Source organism: Mus caroli, chromosome 1, assembly GCF_900094665.2.
Source record: "Mus caroli chromosome 1, CAROLI_EIJ_v1.1, whole genome shotgun sequence".
Lineage (NCBI taxonomy): Eukaryota > Metazoa > Chordata > Mammalia > Rodentia > Muridae > Mus > Mus caroli.
This window is the reverse complement of record NC_034570.1, coordinates 146073778-146096960: the sequence shown is the minus strand read 5'-3', so window position 1 is coordinate 146096960 and position 23183 is coordinate 146073778. Positions and strand designations below refer to the sequence as shown.

General features: G+C 37.4%; 1 protein-coding gene across 1 annotated transcript in view; it reads left to right on the top strand.

Moving 5' to 3' along the window:
• Positions 1-23183, top strand: part of Xpr1 (xenotropic and polytropic retrovirus receptor 1) — a 144880-nt gene that overhangs the window by 31825 nt on the left and 89872 nt on the right. The gene's annotated exons all lie outside the window — the stretch shown is intronic.

The following is a 23183-nucleotide window of genomic DNA, read 5'->3' as shown; positions in this document are numbered from 1 at the left end:
TGGTTTTTCGAGACAGGGTTTCTCTGTGTAGCCTTGGCTGTCCTGGAACTCACTTTGTAGACCAGGCTGGCCTCGAACTCAGAAATCCGCTTGCCTCTGCCTCCCGAGTGCTGGGATTAAAGGCGTGCGCCACCACGCCCGGCAACATTTTTCTTAAATGTATGTATTGCAGTGGTGGGGCATGCCACTGTATGCTTATACAGAGGTCACTGTGTGGGTTCCAGGGATTGAATTAAGGTTGTCAGACTTGGCAGTACGTGTCTTCACTTGCTGAGCCTTTTCACCAGCCCCTAAGCTTCGGGAAAAATATTTGGTGAAATAGATAATATATAAAAGGTATTTATGGCTTCAATTTCTTTTTCTGTTCCACACAGGCCTTAAGTTTTAGTAGAGTTAAAAACTTTGGTGCCGGAGAGGAATATTTTTATGTTAAACTTGTGATTACCAGTTATGTCTCACATTCAGCAAACCTGGGTGTGGGGTGTGTGTGGTATAGATTGTGAGCCAGGTCCTAGTGATTCTCCTTCCTGAATGAACACTAGTATTATAAGCATGTGTTACCACATCTGGTCATATAAAGAATGGTTTTAATAGTATCTAATGGACAATTATTTTTAAAATGCTTATTATGGGTATAAGTTATAACTGTACTATGTTATTTAGATATGTTAAATGTTTGTAGCTTATTGTTAAGATTAAAGAACATTTATAAAATTTCTGTTTATCTGTTCTCCAAATGCAACCTTTGAAGTTTGTGATCTGGCACTAGAGCAAGCTTTTAATAAGTATTATAAGGAGTTATATAACAGCAAGTACCACAAATACTGAAAAAAGTAAAAGCTGGAGAAATTGAATAAATTATGGATTTTGGCTGATAGTAGTGTGCCATTATTACTGACTGTGGTCGAGTGTTATATACATTGACAGGGAATGTGTGGAGGTGTGTGGGACTGCTCTATACACTCATTGTCACTTTTTGGTAAATTCAAAACTATTCTAAAGTGAAAATGTTATTTTAAAAGAAAATAGATACCATAAGGTTTTATACAGCTGCTAGAGGCTAAATGTAGATTCAGTGCTAAGGTTTTCTAGAGTTCCAAGGATAGGGCAGAAGAGAAAATAATCTCAAAGTGCACATGAGAGGGGCATGGAAATGGCTTTCGGAGTCAAGGAGCTCACTATGCAAACCAGGCGACCTGAGTCTGGTTCCTGGAACCCCATTAGGGTGAAAGGAAAGAATGAACTCTATAGAGTTGTTCTCTGTCCTTTGCACATGTGCTGTGGCTTGTGCTGCTACACACACACACACACACACACACGTACGTCATGCACATACCCAATATTAATTTGTTTTAATTTTAAATGTGTATGAGACATATATATTAGTTCTTCAGGAAAGGTCAACTTGGAGCAAGAAATAAAAGAAAAAACTTCCTTTCACCTCTATGAAGAGTGCTTGGTTTGTGTGGTGGGTAGGATCTCTAACAGCAATTTCACAGAAAGTACAAGACACTGCGTTTAACAAGGTTGCTTCCTGTGACCCAAGAATGCAGTCTAAAAATTTATGACTATGACCTACAAGTCCCCTGTCTGGTTCTGTGTTGATTTCACCTCCTGTATCCTCTACTTGCTGGCTTCAGTTACGTTGCCTGCATCTCTGTAACTAAATCTGGCAAAGCTTATATTAGTATTAGAGCTTTTTTCTCTATCCCTTTCTTGAACCATAGATGTGTCCTCTAAGTGACCTTCTGAATATCCAATTGAAAATAACCATTCAGTTCTGTTATCTTACACCATCCTGTTTTGTTTATTGCTTTCCATTGTCATTATATACTATTTTGTGGATGTTTTGTTCTATTTTGTTTTGTGGAAACAAGGTCTCAATATGCTGTCCAGGCTGCCTTTGAACTCAGAACCCTCCCATCTTAGCTGCGATTTCAAGTATGGGCCACCATGCCTATATTCAAAAGAGTACAAGTCTTTTGAGATCAAGATTGGGTTGTTTTTTTTTTCTTTCTGTTTTTTATCTAGTATCCAAAATACACATGGCCTTCATACATTTCCTTGATTCATGAATGAGTAGGAATAAATGAGTTCTTACCCTCAATTTATATGAAGCCAAACTATTGTTATTGGGGGAGAAGAACAAACAAACCTAGTTTGCTTCTTTATGTAGTGATTGCTGGTTTCTTTGTTTTCCTTTTATTCTCCTTTAGAATATAACATCTCACCTGCTGGCTAGATAGATGATCAGACATTTTGTTTGTTGTTAGTGTTTTATTATGTTGACATTGTAATGTCAGAAAATATTGTCTGATGTGACAAGTAGCTTTCTTTAAAATTAGTAAAGCACGTAAAACAAGATCCTAATTTTAAAGTTCTTATGTTTTTGTGACATTGTATTGTTTTGATGCCCAAGGCATGACAGATTATTGAGACCATATTTTCTTTGCAGGACACTAAGTGTTTTTACATGCTTGGTATGTCTCCTTTCAAACATATGTGAAATGTAATAAGGGTTTGAAAGATCACATGTGAGTTGTTAGTTTTGTTTGTTTGTTTTGTTTTTGCATTTGTTTACTCAGTCTAGTTAAAAATTTAAACGATGTTGAATTAAGATAGAAAGAACGGTGGCTTTTCTTCACACTGTTTTGTAATGCATTCCTCTTGGTGGGAAACATACTTTTAGCCAACCTTAGCTAAATACAGCTAGTTCGTTTATAAATATATGACTTGATGTAAGTCACTGTTTATGAGATAGACTATTCTGTTTTTCTACCCTTTTTTCTTTAATCTCACCACTTTCTCTGCAGTCTTATTCATGGGTTTTGTTGGAACATTTCACTTTCGATTTGTTTATTTTTGATTAGCAGATGTGTTACAGTTTCACTAAGCTTCTTAGGATTGAGCTCTTACTGGTATTGAAGATAAAAGTGTGCTTGTAAATAATTCATTTTGATTATCTGCTTGAATGAACAGAGTCCACTTCAGGCATTTTCTTGTGTCTTACCTCTGTCCCTAGATCTTTGTTGTTTTGAACAGATGTGAGCCCTTTTTTCTTCTGAAGATTGGAGTGCATTTCTAAAATTCTGAGAGTAGTTTCTGCATGTGTAGGATTACTATCAAGTGTACATTCATGGTATATTACTTTTCATGGTGTTTATAATCTAGTCTCATAGTCTCCATTTCCTTTTTTGTTAGGTTGTCTTATTATCTCTGGAAATTATTTCATAGTTTTATGACCTAAAAAATAAAATCTTTGGCATTTATAAAAGAAAGCTGTATTAATCTACCTTTTAAGCTAGTAGCTACAAAGCTACAAAACTGTTCCGGTTTTGGTTGGTGTTATTTTGTCATTATGTTTTCAAACATCCTTTTGCTGTTGATGAATTTGTTGTATGAGAAGATTAAACCATGGGGTGGTAATGGAATGCTCAGATTATTTCTAGCAACTTTGAGAGCTATAAAGAAATAAATGACTAAGAATTAGAAATTGAGATAAGAGCCAGACCATCTATTATTTCTTTAAAGATTAAAAAAAAAAAAAAACTTTCACTAAATTCTGTTAGAAAGGACATAAAGTTCTGATTGATACTCTGAGTCATGAAGTAGAATTTAGGGTATGTCTTATTTATCCTTATTTCATATTTATACTGGAAAAGGTTACATGTTCATTTTATTTACATTGTGAAGTGACAGCTGCCAGGTGAAAATGATTATTCCCTAGAAAGCTGGACTTGTATGTTCTTGGAAGATGCCACCGACCTCAGTGTGTTTCAATAATAAAGTGCATCCAAAGAACAAATAACATTACTGCTCCAGCAGAAGGAATAGATACAGGAATATTCACAGAAAGTGAATTAGAGATAATTTAATGCTCATCCTTAGACATTAGCTAATCATATAAAATAGGTAACAGAATTCTATTATAAAAATAAACGCAACTAAATAGACTATAGATGGGATGCAAGAGGAAATGAAATGAAATGTTTCTGATGCAGAGTTTTAATCTTGGTGATCCTGCAGAGTAAAGACTTTGAGGATAACACGCAGAGTCACTGTAATCACACAGTTCTGTTTTCTCACTTACAGTAGCAGAACAGACAACGTGAAAGACATACTTGCATGTAGGACAAGTCACTTAGAAAAATATAGTGAATGAACGGAACTTCTACTGTGTGATAAGAATGTTACAAGCACCATTTGTTGTCCATCAGTACAAAATTTATGTTAAAAAAAATTACCCAGAGCTGACAAGATGGCTCAGCAGGTGCTGTGTGGCCCTCATGACCTGTTTGGTCTCTATAATCCATATAAAGGTTGAAGTGAGAACTTACTTCTGAAAGTTGTCCTTTGACCTCTACATACATCGCTATGGTACGCGCTTACGCACGTCAATAAAAATAAAAATTTTACAAATCTTTTAAAAATCCAAATGCTGGCTTTATCCAGAAAACAGTAGTAGTTATATGATAGTTGATATTAGTTCTCTATTTGAAAGACTCAGAATCACCTGGGAGGTGGGTATTTGGGGATGCCTGTGAAGGGCTGTTTTAATTACATCAGTAGATGTAAGAAGCCCCATCTTTTGTTTGTTTGTTTGTTTGTTTTGTTTTGTTTTGATTTTGAGACAAGGTCTCACTGTGTAGCCCTGGCTGTCCTGGAACTCACTCTATAGATCAGGTTGGCCTTGAACTCACAGAGATCTATTTCTGCCTCCTGAGTGCTGTAATGAAAGTCAAGTATCACCACGCCTGGCTGAGAAGACTCATTTTAACTGTAGACACAACCTGACTGAGCAGTCTAAGTGAAGAAAGGCAGCTGAGCCTAGATTGCTTGTGTGTTACAAGTTACTCTTTGCTCCTGATTGTGGGTGTTTTGTGACCAGCTTCCTCACTCACACTCTCTTGACTGTGACTTCCAGGCCATGCTAGACTATAGCCACCAACAGATAAAACTGAGAACTAAATCAGGCCCTTTCTCCTTTAAGTTGTGTTTAAGTCAGAATACTTTATCACAGTGATGGGAAAAACCAATACAGCAAGTTTATTTATAATTGTTACTAATTTTGAAATGTACTAAAACATTTTGACTTGTATTAATGATTTACATAACATTTATATTAAAAATTGACACACAAATTTAACCACAGCCAATACCTGATTATTTTTGTCCTCTATTTTGATAAACTTAGGTACTTTCTGACCCCATGGGATGGAAAAATCTAACACTTAGAACTATCAGTAATAGAAGAGTAGGAAAAAATTGTTTAGATTCAGTTGTTTTCCTCAGTGTATTCTTAAGCATGTTCTCTATGGAGATGGCTGGGCAAGGTGGGTATCTCCTGGGATAGTTGGTATATTTTGGCATGGATGGCACACAGGTTGGTATCTTCAAAGAGGCCACTTGCCTTCTGCAAAATACCAGTTGGTTAGCTCTGTTTTGAAGCCTGGATCAGTTTTTCACACCAGAGGCTGGAATGATAATTTGTGAATTTTGGTGAGAGCCACAGTAGCAAGCCTGTAAGGTGGAGGTTTCTCCACCGCTCCACTAGAGGGACTAGTCTTTCTAGCAGCTTCTGTAACCAGTTGTTCCTGGAGTGTACTATACCTCTGGTGGCTTTGCAGCAGTCTGCTGGGGAGAAGCCATGGTGTAAAGGCCTTCAGCCAGAGCTGGGTGAGGTAGATAGGAAGCCCTGGCTTTAGAGAGTGGCAGTGGCTATAAACTCACCCTTCTTTTATATAAAAATTGTTTGAAGGAGGGTCATCAAATAAAGGAGGAATTACTACAAAACATCAAACAATGAAACAAAGGAAACAAAACAAGCAAACAAAAACCCCAGAAAAATGGGAATTATTGATATAGTCAGTACTGTAGAGAAAATGTTAACATACCAGGCACATAGATGTGATCGCTTCAGGTAAAATGTTGTGCAAGTGCTGACAAACTGCTCCCTGCTCATAACTCCATGCCTTGCTACACCTTTCTTGATGTCCCTTCTTCACTAAACATCCATGGTAACTGTACCCAAAGGAAACAGAGGAGCCCGAGGATCTCCCTCATAACCCTGATGACTCTGAGCGTTTACAACTGAAGGTTTATAGTGAGTGCAGGACATTTCCTCAAAATAATTGGTTATCAAACTTTAAAACTCATTTAGTAGAACTTATTTTTAAAGAGTAAAACTTAGAAGTAGATCTTTTCAAAAATAATTTATTTTGGCTGCTGTATAGTTTACCACAAACTGGACAGCTTAAAACAACAGAAATTTATTCTCTATTAGTTCTGGAAGTTACACACACATGATGATTCAGAGTTCTCTTCTCTTGCTTTATACTGTTACTAGGTATTTATGACAGTAGCCTAGCACTAGCTCCATTGATGAAGAGGTACAGAGTGGTTCTCTTGTAATGAGCCTATAGTCACTAGCTAGAGTTCTAGGAAGAGAAACTTACCTCTCAGTGGCTTGTCTAAGAATGTAGTGTAATTGTTTCTCTGTGCTTAGTTACAATTTAAAAAATAATTTTAGCTATCTACCATTTTCCCCAAATTAACAGTGAAATATTTTATCTTTAAAGTATTTTAACAAATCCATATATCTAAGCATATGTATGTTTTGGTCCAGTGTGGTTTTATGTTTATTAATTATCACATTCTCATCATTTGCCATTGGGAGTCTCTTTTATGTCATTTCCAAAGACCTTTTGACATAATCCTATAGTCTTCCATAACCTTTCTATATGATATGATAAACTGATCACACTTAATTCTAGTCTGGGACCCAGATCTTGCCATTTTATCTTAGCTCTTTCACTGGCTTCCAGGAAGGTTTTCTTTGTTTAGAAACTGTCATGGGTATGTGTTTGAATGTATCACTGCTGTTGGGCTATTCATTCGAATGAATATTTGCATATATACCTGAAAACATGCAAAGGTAAATACATGTGTATCTGTTTAAAAAACAAAATACTTTTTTTTGTTAAATGTTAGATTTTTTAGTAAGACTACGTTGGATTTGAAAAAGTGTGATTCAATTGAAATATGACTTTTTTTTTTAGATTGGATAATATTGTCAAGCATAGCAACCACAAGCACAGTTCTTTAGGACTGGAGTCTTGAGGATGGGGAATATATATTGATTAAAATTTCATTTTCTTAGTCATAGGGTAAGACGTGAAACATTGATTATCACCTAGGAGATTGAGTGGCAATTTGTGGCTCCTGATGAGAAACTGACCTGCTCTATGCTTGTTACAAGAGGTGCAGTCAGTGGGATTGGAAAGGGAAATTGAATTTATATTGGTGTGTTATCACATGCAATTAATTTTACATATACACCAGAGGCACATGAACCTTTCTCCAGGTTGAAATATCTATGCTCTGACTTAGTGTGATAAATATATCTTAGAGTTCTGTTCTTCTGTAATCATTGTGCAACTTTAGAATATGAAGTTTTTATTAGGTTTTCTATAAAGAAATTATAATAAGAAAAAATAACTGGTTGTGTTCATTTCTTTCCACAAAAGATTCATGTTGTACAATGCATTATTTTTATATTTTTGTTTTTACTGTAAGAAATAAAATGTACAGATCCCTTGTGTTAGTAAAATATGTTGTCATCATTTAAGACTGTAGCTTTTTCATTTAAAACAATGTGATGATTCACTTATGACGTGGGAAGTAAATTAAGAGAATTACGTTATGACAGAAAAAAATCAAGAATACAAAAATAATATTGTAGATTAGGAAGATATCTTCATGGGAATTTTATCCAGTGACTACAACATCACCCCTCATCCGTATGAGTGAAGCAGTAAGAGAATGCTTAGTGGAGGAGGTGGGCTTCTACTCGGATCTTGAAGCCTAGCTAACATTTTTACACAGCTATAAGAGAGGGCTTTCTAGGCACAGAGACAGACACCAAAAAACCACTTCATTAGCACTTTGGGATACTGAGTCAGGAAGATTGTGAGTTCAAGGTCAAACCTCAGCTGGACTGTGTCTCAAAAACAATTGTAATTAAGAAGCAGGTTACAAACAAAAGAAAACAAAAACCCTACAGTAATTAGTAACTATGGAACTTGTCAAATAATTTTGTTGCCTGGCATATTAACTTTGACTTTATGCTGTTTTATCTTGTTAAACAGATTTGTATTTATGTAGAAATAATTGTACTTTTGGCAAAGTTAGTATAGTCGTTGGCCTCTGTATTGCTTTCATGTGTACTGTGAATGTAGTCAGCACCACAGTTGTGATCTTTGGCTAAACTAATTACTTTGCATTTTTAACATTCATGCATGCTTAGTTCTGTCTTATCGAATGTGCTTTCTCAGGAAATGCTACCAGCAACTCCTACTTCTTTAAGGCCCTGCTAAAAGTCATGCCCTTTTTTTATAATTAAAGAGTTTATGGTGGCCTGTATCATCATACATGTTTAAATGTAGCTTGTGTTATGTACTGTGTAGCTAATGCAGAAAAATGAATGAAATTACAGTGTACACTTAAATGTAGTGGCCCAGAAATGGAGGCAGGAAGATACTGATTTGAAGCCAGCCTGGGCTATGGTAAATTGAAACTTAGCCTGGTACTACATCCAAGACTGTCTAACCTAGCTTTCCCTCAAAAAAAAATGTTCAGGTTACTATAATAACTGACACAGTCTCATGTCATTCACAGCACACAGATCTCTAAACAAAGTGCCTGGTGAAGCCTGGAGAACTGCAAACCATCACCCAAACTTTTAGATTAGACTACCTCAGAGGAAAGTCTTTATAGATATTACTACATGTGCATGTACGTATTGGTTTTCCAAGACAGGGCTTCTCTGTGTAGCCCTGGCTATCCTGGAATTCTATCTGTAGACCAGGCTGGTCTAAAACTCATCAGTCTGCCTGCCTCTGCTTCCCGAGTGCTGGAATTAAAGGCATGCACCACCTCTGTCTGGTATTTGTATATCTTTAAATACATAAGGAAACATTCGAGTGGTCAGTTATGAGAAATCAAACATTATGGAGGACAATAGAGATTTGGTAATACAAATAGATAAAATAATGAAAAGTGGTAAAGTAATCTTTCTTTCTGCTGCTCCATGGTGAGAGAGTAAGAGGTAGGAAGCACTCAGTGATGTAGTCCACATACATAGTGCTGTCCACACAAAGCTGACCCAGCTTTGACCAATAGCAAGCGATGCCTGGCATTTTGCAGAAGCCTCATAGTGGATTGGCTTGTGTTTTTGGCACCTGTTGCCCATGTTTACTTGAATGTTATTTGCCTGTCTCCCCGGGAAGATTGTTACCTTATTGCGTGTGACTGACTGTAATTTAAATTTCATTATACTTCCTTTGGTTTGTGTTATTGAGGCCACAGTAGTTGTCAACTAATTAATTTTGTTGATCAGCAAGGCTCCTGATGGGATTTAGATCTTTTTGCTCCAAGACTAATAATGACCCTGGCCTCTCAAACCTTTTGTTCTGGGAGTCAAGTCAAGTTTTAGTTCTAGAGGACCACAGTTTTTTTTTTTTTCCTTGTAATAAATATGAGACAATAAGGGGCAAAACTAAGGAGTTGTAAGTGGGCTTGCTGTTATCAAGTTCTTACAATGCACTTGCCTTACAAGAAGATAACTCAGCTTTCAGTGTGGCGTTTTAACGCTACAGGCATTATTATTAGTACTCGGGCTTCAAATTCATTTTGTATTTCTTGGCTATCACTTTGAAAAGTAATACTTTTGTTCCATAAGCTCCTAGGAATGAATATGGGCACATGATGGATGGGTGATGTTGGTGTTAATGTTTTGTTATATGCGTTAAGGAGGTTCGGTTCCTGCTTTGTCGGAGTTTTCATCAGCACTACATGTTGGACATACTCAAATGTTTTTCTTGTATTTAATTGGGACAGTCTTAAGTATTTTTTCTTTTTTAAAATACGAATTAAATGTATTGATGTATCTTTATTTTTCTTCCTAACTCTTTATTTTCATTTGATTTAGGTTTGGGATAGGATAGGATAGTGATTAAAAGATTTCAGGAGATGGGCATGGTGGCACATGACTTTAATCCCAGTACTCTGGAGGCAGAGGCAGGAGGGTCTCTGTGAGTTTGAGGCCAGCTTGGTCAATAGAGTGAATTCCAGGACAGCCAGGGCTACACAGAAAAACCCTCTCAAACAAACAAACTAACTAAAAATCAAATAAACAAAAACTGTCCAGAGCTGTGGTGTGGTGAAGATCTTAGTAATCTCAGCCTTTGGGAAGCTGAGGCAGGAGAGTTTAAGGATAGCCTGTTTGATATAGTAAGACCCAGTCTCAATGAAATTTTAAAAAAAGAAAAAAGAAAAAGAAAAAGAGGGAAAAATGGCTTTCTGGGGGGATAGAGGGGACACAGGGGGATAGAGAAGGGGAGAGGGGACAGAGGGGAATCAGGAAGAACCCCTGACACCTGGAGATGCAGAATAGCTTCTCAAAAGTTCCTGGGCTCTAGAGAGGAGAGCATTTCTAACAGGTTTTGGGGCAGTCAGTGTATAGAGCGAGTCAGATGGCCATTCATCTTCTTGTCAAGTATTATCTCTTTATCTAGGAGGTCACAAAGATTGGGATCTAGGTGAACAGAACTCAGGTTTGAAGACTGACAAGATTCAGGTTCTTCTTCAAGCCACATTAGCTTCTGTGGTGCTAAGGGCTTTGATTCATCTTGAGAAAGTGCCTGAACATCCTAAAAGAGGGCACAGCTGGTTTTGTGTGCTGAAGAGATGCTTGGTACCTCTGTGCTTTGGTTTTCCCATATGATAGAGTATGAGTACTCTCTTGCATCTGAGATTGATGAGAGAGAGAGAGAGAGAGAGAGAGAGAGAGAGAGAGAGAGAGAGAGAGAGAGAATATGAATGAATATGTAAGGCATTTTGGCCTTTAGTTTTGTGTTGTCTTGCTTCTATTTCCCCCCCTTTTGAATTGGGTCAGTGTTGGTGGCATATAAAGGAGTTGGGATTTTCCCCTCATTTTGTGTTGTAGAATACTTTGTATAGAGTAATATTTTCTTTAAACATTAACTTCCTAATGAAACTTTATCTAGCCCGGTAGTTTTCTTTTTCACTAGTGCCTCCCTCCAGGTACTCAGTACCCCTAAGCTACATCCTCCATTTTTTTTCTTACTATATATTTCTTTTTCTTTTTTTCTTGTTTCTTTTCACAGTCCTCCTGCCTCTACCTTCCTTTCTTTCTAAATTCTGGTATTATAGACATGTGGCCCCATAGCTGGCCTCTTTGTTTTTTTTTTTTTTTTAAATGCCTCTAAGATATGTAGTTATAGATTTTGTTTCTTGTTGATATTGGGGATTTGTGTATTATCCTTTTTTTCTACTATGAAGAAAAGGTTATCAGTTTTATGGATCTTGTCAAAGTATCACATTTTTAAAATGTCATCAAGTGTTTTTTGATTTTGTTTTATTGAATCTTACTCTTTATTATTTCCTTTCTTTTTTGGTTCCTTGGATTTAATTTATCCTTCTATTTTTTTTTTTAAGTAAGCTTTTGTCTGCTAAAAATTCTTGCTTTATGTGGCACTCTCTGCATGAGCAAAGTCCAGGCTTCTGCCTAATAGCCAAATTGGTAAGCATGCAGGTCTGATTGGGCAAGGTCAGCTGCCTCTCTGATTCTTCCAAGCTCTCTAGAATGAGGTAGTCGCCTCTTCTTTTTGCTCTTTAGTTACTTGCTACTTTGAAGTAGTTGCTTAAGGTAAATTGCACTCTCTGATTGTAACCATGTGAATGCTAATTGGGCCTCTGCCTGCTTCTTACCTGGAAGTGACCCTTCTAAAACAGATGAATTTTGGGCTTTCAGCAATTTCTCATCTCCTTGCAGTTCATACTGGCTCACAAAAGCAAGTCATGTGACTATTGACCTAATTTTCTTTTGAAGTTGGTTTTCCTAATTGACTGGGCAAATGCTGGAGGCATGTCGTTTCAGGTCAGATCCTTAAGGCCTGTCAGGTTCTGCTTAGGGAGGATAAAATGTGAGATGAGTGAAAATATAATTAGAGAAACTCTTGGCTAACTGAAAAAATTCTATTCAAAGAATATTGGCAGATTCATGGAAGCCACAAGTGTTTTTATCTAATGTACGCCTTAGAGAGAGGATTCTTAAAAATGTCCAAGTACCTGAGTTCCATGCTATACTCACTGTATCAGAATTGAAGACCAATTGGGAAATGTTACTTTGAAAATGCATTTGTAGAAAATGTGATGGGAACTTCTAGCTAAAATGATGGGTTGAACTTAGTGTGGTCCCTGAGCTGTTTCACACACACTTGTGGTCATTGTCTGTATCTTTTCAACCTCATATTAGTGCTGGTACCTTGCAAGTAGATATCATGGGATTAGTTCTATTGTAAAAAGTCTATAGACCAGTTCATCACTCTGGAGAACAAGTACAGGCACGGTATTAGTTAAATTGAATAAGACCGAATAGATGTGAAAGTATAAAAGCCTGTAGGAATGGAGAATAATAGCATGGTTACATATAATTTAAAGATGTCTAAGGATTTAACTATTAAATTGGCATAAGCCAAGAATAAAGTCCTAGTCATTGGTACATAGTAAGTTTTACAGAACAACAATAACCAAATAATAATAATAATAACAATAATAATAATAAAATAAAATGAAAGAAAGAAAAAAAAGCAGAGAGCTCTCCATCCATGTCTGGAATATTGGGCATGATAATGAGTTCCATGACCTAAAAGGTTACTGAACTTTTCTAGAACAAGCCATCAGCATATGGGAATAGGCACAGAGTCCTTGGGGGATACATGGGTAATGAGCAGAGCCTGGATGATGAACAAGAAGGAGGGCCATTCTATAGGCCACACACAATTACATAAAATGGGATTTTTTGAAGAAGTGAATATTGAGTGGCCATTTTTGCTTTTTGGAACGTTCAAGAAGTTGAAATTGTTCTAAAATTAAATTGATGGATATATAATAGGTTTACAGATTGTATGATAGGTAGCTGCTACAAATGGATTTTAGAGAAAATTCTTGCTGTGGGTAGGAAGATGGATTAAATTGGTAACTTTTAACTGTAGTTGCACATCAGAATTACCAGAGAATGTCCAAAATAGAAACTTGATGTAGTCTGGCATGGTAGCACATGCCTTTAACCCCAGTGTTCCTATGGCAGGCAGATCACTGAGTTTGAAGCCAGCCTGATCTACAAAGTGAGTTCCAGGACAGCCAGGGTTACATGGTGAGACCCTGTCTCATACCCAATCCAACCAACCAACCAACCAACCAACCAACTGAACAACCAACCAACAAACCAACTGAACAAAAAAGAAGCTTGATGTACCTTATAAAGCTGACTAAATCAGAATCTATGGACTTGGCGCCTGTATGTCTTTACACAGCTTAACAGGTCGTTGTAATGTACAACAGGAATAGATAAATCATAGTTTAAGTATATTTATACAGTAGCCTCACTTTGTTTTCTAGGAAGGACTTTGAATGATCTGTTTTGTAAATACATAGAAACCTGAAATATATGAGTACTCAGGAAATGTTTAAATGTAGATTTATTAAATCTGAGAACAGAAATTCTCATTCTAGAAATTACTTGTGTCTGTATGAAGGTTTCATAATAAAAGGAAAACAATAATTAATTTTAAGGTCACTATTTAAATAAAAATGCATTTAAAATCCATGAAACAATAAAGAAAAAGTTTTATTTCCTGTGTATAAACTGTAATGAGGTAACATTTGCATGTTTGGGCTTATATTCTTTACAACTTTCTTCTTTATTGGTTTTAAAAATTTTTTTTATTTTTTTTTATGTTTATTTTTGGTTTTTGTTTTTTTCTTTCTTTTTTTTTAAAGATTTATTTATTTATTTATTTATTTATTATATGTAAGTACACTATAGCTGTCTTCAGACACACCAGAAGAGGGCATCAGATCTCATTACAGGTGGTTGTGAGCCACCATGTGGTTGCTGGGATTTGAACTTCGGACCTTCGGAAGAGCAGTCGGGTGCTCTTACCCACTGAGCCATCTCACCAGCCCGGTTTTAAAATTTGATAGAAAAAAATAATAACATAAACACCCAATATATACATGCATGTATGCATGCATACACATATACATACACACATACACACAATTGCACAACATGCACACATACCCCCAACTTACACACATATGAACACACACATGCACACACACTTATGCATACACACACACATACACACACACACACACACAAATGAAGCTCTAGTGTTGGTTTTACACCACAGTGAAAGGGGATATGAGACTGCTATGTCCTGGAGGTAAACTGTTTTATCATTTATTATTTTCCTCTTTTTAAAAGTAGTTCCTATATAATTTTCCATGGTTATAATTTTTCTAGTACTATACTGAGTGCTTGGAGCAGAAACCCTTGGAAGCACACATAGCTTCCCCTTGAGAGTATTAATATTTGAAATAAACTGTGGATTATAGTTGCTTGTAATTTGCAGAAAGAGACCCTCAAGCTAGATAAAACTTAGCGTGCAGAGCTCATTGCCATTAATAATGGCTTTGGTAATTCATAGTTCTTTTTCCTGCATTTGTGGACTATAGGGATCATGCCTTTAAGTAATGAATTAATAGGTGCAATCCTTGTTCCCCAGGGTGGAGGGGGTGGGTAGGGAAGCTTTTTCTTCCCCCTGAGTTCCTTGCTCCTATTCACGTCCTAACCAGCCCCACCCTGCTTATCTTCCAGGATAGATGAAATTGCTGCTTTCACAGTGGTATAGCCTTATCCCACCTGAGGGTGTTTTCTTCCCATCTTTCAGTTTATGTCCCCTGACTATCTTTCTTCAGCTACTTCTGCTCTGTTCTGCTGTCAGCACTGACTTGTCTGCTTCCCTCTTATCCATTTCCCTTTTGCTTTTGCATTCTGTGTCACCTTTGTCTGACCCACTCCTTCGTTTCCTCATTTGTCCGTCTGTTTAAATCTGTGTGTGCCGCCTTGACTGTTGCTTAGTCCCCTTCTGTCTGTCCTCACCTTTTGGTTTTTCTGTTTCTCATTCAGACTGCCCATTGTCTCTGATTTTTTTTTTCACTCTCCTTGTTTGTCTTTCTGCTTCCCTTGGCCACCTGTCTCTTTCTTTGTTTTTGTTTTTGTTTTTTTTTTCCTCTTTATTATTTTGTCCTCTGTGTTCTGCTGTGAGATCTCCTTGAATTTGTACATGCCCTGTACCCTTGTTGGCTCCCCCCCCCACCCCCATACTCTTTTTCTTTCTCCTCCTTACTGATCCCTACGATGCCTGTCACTCACCTTCCCTGTGTTCTCTCACTGTTGAGAGGTACTTCAAGTGTCCAAACTGCAGACGTGTCCTGGGGCGGCAAAGGAGTATTAATGAGATGCTTACATTGTGTGAAGTGCTAATGCGAGATAGCTTTATGATCTCAGCATTAGATTTTCCTGTATTTCTTTTGTTGCTCTCATATATTTGGAAGATGGGTTTAGGGAGATAAAATGGGGGTACTGTGTAAAAAATCATCAGGATATTTTTTTAGTTGGTGATATCCAGTGATTTCTAAGTCTGGGAAGTTCTGCAGAGTATAACCAATGGGCTATCACTATTAAACTGTTTACACTTAACTGCCCTAAGTAAGTAGGAGTATAAGGCATTTCTTTTTTTTTTTTTTTTTTTTTGGTTTTTCGAGACAGGGTTTCTCTTTGTAGCTCTGGCTGTCCTGGAGCTCACTTTGTAGACCAGGCTGGCCTCGAACTCAGAAATCCGCCTGCCTCTGCCTCCCGAGTGCTGGGATTAAAGGCGTGCGCCACCACGCCCGGCAAGGCATTTCTTTTAGCTTAGAGTTCCCATAAAAAATTAGAAAATATAATGTGATTCAGAGAGATAATAGCCTATAGGCGCTAGCCTGTGTTTCTGGGCTGGGTCATAGTTTTAGAATGGGCAAAGTGGTAAAGTGCTTACCATGCAAGTTTGAGTTTGGATTCCCAGAGCCCATATAAACCTGGGCATAGTTGGCTACCCGTGTAACAGACTTGACCTTATTGTACCAGTGAAGATTGCAGGCTTGAATTATTGGCAGGTCTAGTATGACTTAGTGCCTTTAAATTTGCTTTTCTGTACAACTTCAAAACCTTTAACTTTATTAGGCACAGACTTTAGTTCTAAATATATTAAATTCTTGAGAACATTATAGGCCTTATAGTTAATATTCATTTACACTTTCTGGTATCCTTTCTCCTTTCCTGAATTTCTGATTCTCAGCTTGGGATAATCCTCCTTAAAGAGCTGCCCTTTGGGATACTTTGACTGAAGGTCTCCTGGCAACAGGTTCTTTCAGGTTTTCTCTTAAAAGAAAGCAAAACAGTAAAATGCTTTTTATTTCACCATCACTTTTAAAGGATGCTTTCGCCATGACTGTAAGACAAGCTGACAACTGGTTTGCAGCCACCCCACAGCCACTGTCCCGCTGCTTTCTGGTGGGCAGGCAGCCCCTGGTCTTCCACTGCTGCCTTGAGGATGATGGATGCAACTTTCTTTGCTGTGGATTTGTTGGAAGATGCTTTTCTCTGTGTTTTATTTCTAGCAGTTTTACTGTAAGGATCTGGATGTGTTACTTTTTCACTCAGCATGAAATTTACTCAACGAATCTCCTACCTCCCAGTTCTCTCAGGTATTACCTCTTCACACAGTGCTTCGGCCATTCGCTAGCCCCGCCTGTTTCTTTTCATAGTTTCTTGGATCCAAGGATTACCTGAAAACTTTATAAGTAGTTGTGACTTCTAACATCATTTTTATTATTGGCTTCTAATTTTATTGGACTGATTTATAGGTTATATCTGATACAGGTTGGTTTTCTAGCTCATTGATGGTTACTTCTAATGGTGTCCTTACATCATAGAAGGGGTGGCCAGTATACACGTCCCATTTGTGAGGTGTCACCTAAATACTCCCCAAAACCTCTATCACCTTGGGAGTCAGTATTTTGACATATGAACCAGGGAAAGGAGTGAAAATACTCAGACTTGTGTAACATTTACAGAATAGAAATTTTACCGAATTTGTTTAAATGTGGAATTCCCCTTTTGTTAAAAATGGGTCCTTTTAATTTATAAATTTAGGTATTTATATAATCTGTTTAAAGTTGGGTCTCCTTTTAGACACTTGCTATTTATATGTAGATCTCTTGGGCCTGTTCACTGCATCTGTTGCCTTTCTATCTCGTTTTCTGCTTTGTGCTTAGATACCTATTGCATCTTCTTTGCAGCCATAGTTTGGATTTGAATGTTAAATATCTGCTTTATTGTTAATATATGAAACAATAATTTTTAGAAATTGAAAACATTTCTCCAGGCTGTCTAGTTGGATTACTCAGCTTGTCCTCGCTCAGCATTTCATTCCTCTCAGTGTTCTCATCATTACATACTCTGATTAGTCTGCTTGTTAGTGGCTGTGCCTTCTGGGACCTACCCTGTCTTTGTTTGCTCTGTTTGAATTTAGCTCTAAAGTTTGGTACTGTAGAGATGGTGGAAACCCTATGGTGGAGGAGTCCCATCCCTGTGGATGTGTGCTGGTTAAGACAGGGGAGCTGTCAGTTTCCTTCCCATGCCCCCATTGTCACGCTCTGAACTTTCTAGAGAGACTTGACTGCTTTTGTTTGGGGTCTGATGGGATGTGAACCATTAGTGTTTAGTCACTGACGTCCATGTCCTCTCTCAGAAATCCCATTTTTCTGAATGCTGAGAGGACCCTCCCACCCCCAGTGAACTTTGTTTGTTTCCTCTTCCTTAGGTCTAGTAGTATCTTTGTGTGATTGATTGTCTAAGCCACGGAAAACAAAATGGCAGACCAAGTGTCTGCCAAGTCACGGGAGTCACAGCACTCATGTCTCTGAAAAGTCATCTATCTTGTAGTTAAAGAAATCCTGCATTGTACTATGTTCCAAAATCTGATTGGTTAAAGACTTGATTGCTGAAAGTATTGCTATCTTATTCAACTTCCCCATTGCCCCGGTCTCCAGCTCAAGGACAAGTGGCTTGATAGTGACCATGAAAGAAGTTTGACAAGTTGAAAATACTTTGAAAGTTTTCATTTTTTCCCTAAGAATCTAGGCAAGAATTGTCTATCTTATAGATGTTTTATTGATGTCTTTACATTTGTCTCCAAGTGTTTTACTGACCAAATTTCCTAAGTGATAGTGTTCTCACTGCACAATTATGTATATTTTTTAAATTATAAGAACAGATGACAGGTAGGCTGTAATTGACCACATTTGGATATTTGGCAGGCCTTTTCTCCAAAAGGGGGAGTAAAGTAAGTCTCTCATTTCGAGAAAAACCTATAGGGTTGCTCCCAGTAATAAAATTTGAGGTTGTAAGTGAAATGTTTCATTTTGGGATATTTTTATCTGCCACTGTGAGTTTGGTCACACTCTCACACTTCCCTCTTGACCAATGCCATTGTCTCCTAGAACAAGTATAGAGTGCAGGCAGCATGGTTGGTTGTAGTGAGGCATTCTCCCAGGCTGCAGAGCTGACATTGTATATTCGCACCCAGCATAGAGAGGAATAGATTGCTCTTTGCTGTCTCTTATGAGAGTCTTCTATGTTAATATGAAATGTTTTTTGTTTGCTTGTTTCTCTTTTCGTTATTTTTGAGACAGAATTTTACATCTGACCTGAAATTGTATTTGTAGCCCATGAGCTTGAACTCCTCCTCTTGCCTTTAGCCTTTGGTTTGTTATTTTTAAATGGGCTAATAACTAATGAATTAATCATGAGGATCCTGTCTTTATGACTGGCCATTCCCCAGAGGCCTCGGATCCTAATACTATCACACTGGGGGTTAGGATTTCAACATATGTGTTTTGAGAACACAAATAATAAGCCGTAACTGTCATTTTTACATAAGCTGGTGTGATGGTGCATACCTATATCTGCAGTAGGTTTTGATAGGAGGAATGCAAATTCAGGGTTTGTCTAGTTTATGTAGCAATCTCTGGCCACCCCTGGCAACTTAACTAGATAGTATCTTAGACTAAACTATAAAAGCTGGGTTGAAGTTGGAGAGATGACTTAGTGGATAAGAGCATTTAGTACTTTTGCAGAGGACCCAGGTTCAGTTCCCAGATCCCATTTGGCAAGTCTCAACCATCTTTAACTCCAGTTCCAGGGGAACTGAGGGAACTGGGCACATATGTAGGCAAAACACCTATACACATAAAAGGATGGTGCATCCTTTCTTTTTAAAGGAGCTGGGAATGCAGCTAAATGGTAGAACACTTTTCAAGCATGCCTAAGGCCCTGGGTTCACATTTCCAGCCCTGGCAGGTAATGCATATATGTTGAAATATGTCAACATGTAGAAGAGCTACACAATTCAGTAAGTAAATATTTTCCAAATGACAAATATATGATATATATTATATCATATTATAGATGAATAGAAGATTCATTCAAAATGTAGGGTAAGCAAGGGATTTTATCTGCCCTGCTAATACACATGTCCTCTATATATATACAATAATAAGTACATTTTAACAAGTGTAATTTATTTGTGCATTTTGTGCTTGGGGAGAAGAGAAGACAACCATACTAGTTAGCAGTAATATTTTTCCACAGTATTTAGTAAACTTGCTTATTAGTCAAGTTACTATATTCAGCTATCATTTGTTAAATGCCTTCTTTTACTGAATAATGTTTTCTTTAAATGAACAAATGAAATAATTTCAAGGTTTTTTGAGGGAGTAGGGGGAGCAAATATATACTGAGTCACATTAAAAAACATTTTCTTAAAAGCAAAATTATAGTTCACATTTGATATATACTTACAGGTCAGGAATATTGAGATGGCTATTTGAAGTCAGTGAGTACAGTAAGAAGAGAGTGAATTGGTACTTGGCTCAGATGTACCTTAGAACTGGTATTAGGGCTGGAGAGATGGCTCAGAGGTTAAGAGCACTGGATGGTCTTTCAGATGACCCAGGTTTATTTCTCAGCACCTATGTGGCAGCTTACATCTATCTGTAATTCTTGTTACAGGGGATCTGATACCCCAACACAGACACACATGCAGGGAGAACATAAATGTATATAAATTACAAATAAGCAAATTTTACAAAGATAGGCTGCTAAAAACATGGTTAATTTCTCTGTTTTTTGTTTGTACTTTTGCCTTTTAAATAAACATTTTTATTTTGTGTAAAAAAATACAAATAAATAAATTATATAAAAAGGAACTGCACTGAGACACTAATGATTAAGAAGGGTAATACCTAAGATGTTATTTGGTAGGCTGGAAATGGTTATATTGGCATTGGAAAGGTAAGATTGGAGAGATATAGTGGCCTCATCCAGATTGATATGTAAGAAATATTGTTAGATTCCGTATCTTACTTTGTAGAAATCAGTAAAGTCAGAGTATTGACATCGGTTTATTACAAGGTAAATGCCTCTGATAGGTCAGAGGGAAAGTACTAGGGCCTGAGGAAGGAGGCGCTTTTAACTTGTAAGAGCCACTTTAAAAAAAATAGTAATAAGGATTATTAGATTATCTTTCAAGAAATATTAAAAGGAAGAAATATAATTGTACTTCACCTGAGCTAGACTGGGATGTTTTAAAGAATAAGCTTGATTAATGAGAAATGACAAATATAATATACTTGATTAACGAGAAATGGCAACTTCAATACCCTGATTTAGAATAGAGTTTAGAGATGGTTTCAAGTTGTGCGTCTTGAGGTAGTTAGCATCTTAGCTTTGGGGAAAATGTCCTTCCTTTGACCCTTTCCTTTATCACTTCCCTTTTATTTTTATTTTACTTTTTCTTTTTGAGGCAGAGTTTCTTGCCTGGATCTCAAAGATCCATCTGCCTTTGCCTCTCCAGTGCTGAGATTAAAGGTATGTACCACCATTGCCTAGCTTTTGTTTTTATTTTTTAAAATTCATTTTATGTGTATGAATGTTTAGCCTGTATGTTTGTCTGAGTGCCACATGTGTACCTCGTGCCTAGAAGATGGTGTTGGGGGAACTGGAGTTACAGACAGTTTCAAGCCAGCATATGGATGCTGGTGATCAAACCCAGGGCCTCTAGAAGACTGTCCCATGCTCTTAACTGCTGAGCCATCTCTGCGGTGCCCCCATCCCTTTTGTTTTGGGTAGATTCTTACTTTGATGCTCAGGCTGGCCTCAGACTCATTGGAATCCTCCTACACCAGCCATCAAGGGCTGGTATTACAGACATGTGCCACCTTTTTTTGGCTAGAGCTGTTCTTTTTGATAGGGGTAGATCATAAAATTCTTAAGGAGATAGAGCAAGGTAATTGTATATTATTCAATAAAAGAAATTGGAATGAAGCAACATTTATAAGTTGGTGATATAGAATCAGCAGATGTATGACCTAAAAATTCAGGTTTAACATTTTACTAAATCAATAATTTTCATCATGCATCTTTGGACCAACTAAAGTACTAACGTGCCTTGATCAATGGAAAGACTTGACTCAGAAATTCTGGAAATGGATCTGGGTCTTCTGTTGAGTTTGAAAACCCAAGACCTAGAATATTATTGCCAGGAAATGATTCTGTGTCATTCAAGAGTTAGCCAAGTTTATACCACCTATATTAGAGTGTTTAAAAGAATTAACCATGCATGGCAGTAGTGGCACATACCTTTAACCCCAGCACTCCAGAGGCAGATCTTTGAGTTTGAGGCCAGCCTGCTCTACAGAGCTATTCATGACAGCCAAGGCCACACAAAGAAACCCTGTCTTGAAAAACTTAAAAAACAGAACAAACACAATAAACAAATTATCAGAGGGAGAAATGATAACATACTAGTTTTCATTTAGACTGAGAGGAGACCCCTTCATTGTGCTCCCATATTTGAGGAAACAGATGGTGTTATAATTAAATTTATCATTTCATTTTTCTCCTTATTATTTGTTGACTAATGGAGTGTCTGTGTTTGACAAGCTGAAGGTAGAGGGTAGACTCTGTTAGTTGATCTTGGTCAGTCTAGAATGTCATTTGGGATGGTGTCAGAATAAGTCCTGAGGGAGATGAGGGAAGAGATATTCTTGTCTTGTCTTGAGCAAGCATTGGGACCATCATATTTGCCCCGGGATATGTAGGTCTTTATTTGAAATCGTTTTCCTATTGTGTTAGCGTCTATAGAGAGTTAAACTAGAAACGTTTGTCTTTTATTTTACTTGGCATCTTGATTTTGTTTTGTTTTGTTTTTCGAGACAGGGTTTCTCAGAAATCTGCCTGCCTCTGCCTCCCAAGTGCTGGGATTAAAGGTGTGCGCCACCACGCCCGGCGGCATCTTGACTTTGAGGAAGGGTGAAATGAACCCCCAGAAGTAGATGAGTAAAGCTGTGTGTTTCTAGTTGGCCTGTGGTAAAATGGCCTGCTACAGATAGATGTAGGCTTGACACAGATGCAATTATATCACATTTGTTTTTAACTTGTAAACTCATTGTTTTCTTAGGCAAGAAAGCTAAATGCTTGACCATCAGAATACTGGTCCCAAAATAGGGTCCAGACTGTTTTTCAACATGATACATTTCCTGCTGAAATGTTTCCATCGGGGACTGGAAGGACTGGATTATTTATAGACTAGTGTGCTTTGGACAGGTGCTGTGTTTACATAGATCAGTAGAATTATCAAATGTCCCCGAGACCGGCCAGTGTCAGAACATTTCATTTTATTGTCACTTTTTGTAATTAAAAGAGGAGAACAACTATGTGGATAGACGAGGGTATCATTGTGGGTGTTTTTCCTTTTTTGGATTAAGTTTTGTTTTTTGTTTTTGTTTTGTCTTGAGACGGAGTCTCACTGTGTCGCCTAGATCTCAGAGGTCTGCCAGCGTGTGCTGGCATTAAAGGTGTGCACCACCATGTCTGGCCTTGCCATGAAGTCTTTAAAGACTGTTTTTGTGTCATTGAAAAGAAAATCTCAGTCCTAAACATTCTCTTTCCCCTTGTAGTTTTGGCTTCGTGTGATAGAAGTATTTTTAAGGAGCTAACCTGTAAAAACAGGATATTTATCATGCATTATTGAGACTTTTGGTAAAATTCTTTTTTCTCCATCATATTTTTATTAATTTTGGGGGAATTTTATACAGTGTACCCCAGTCTCACTTGTTTCCCACCCTGGCCACCCTTGCACCCCTTAGCG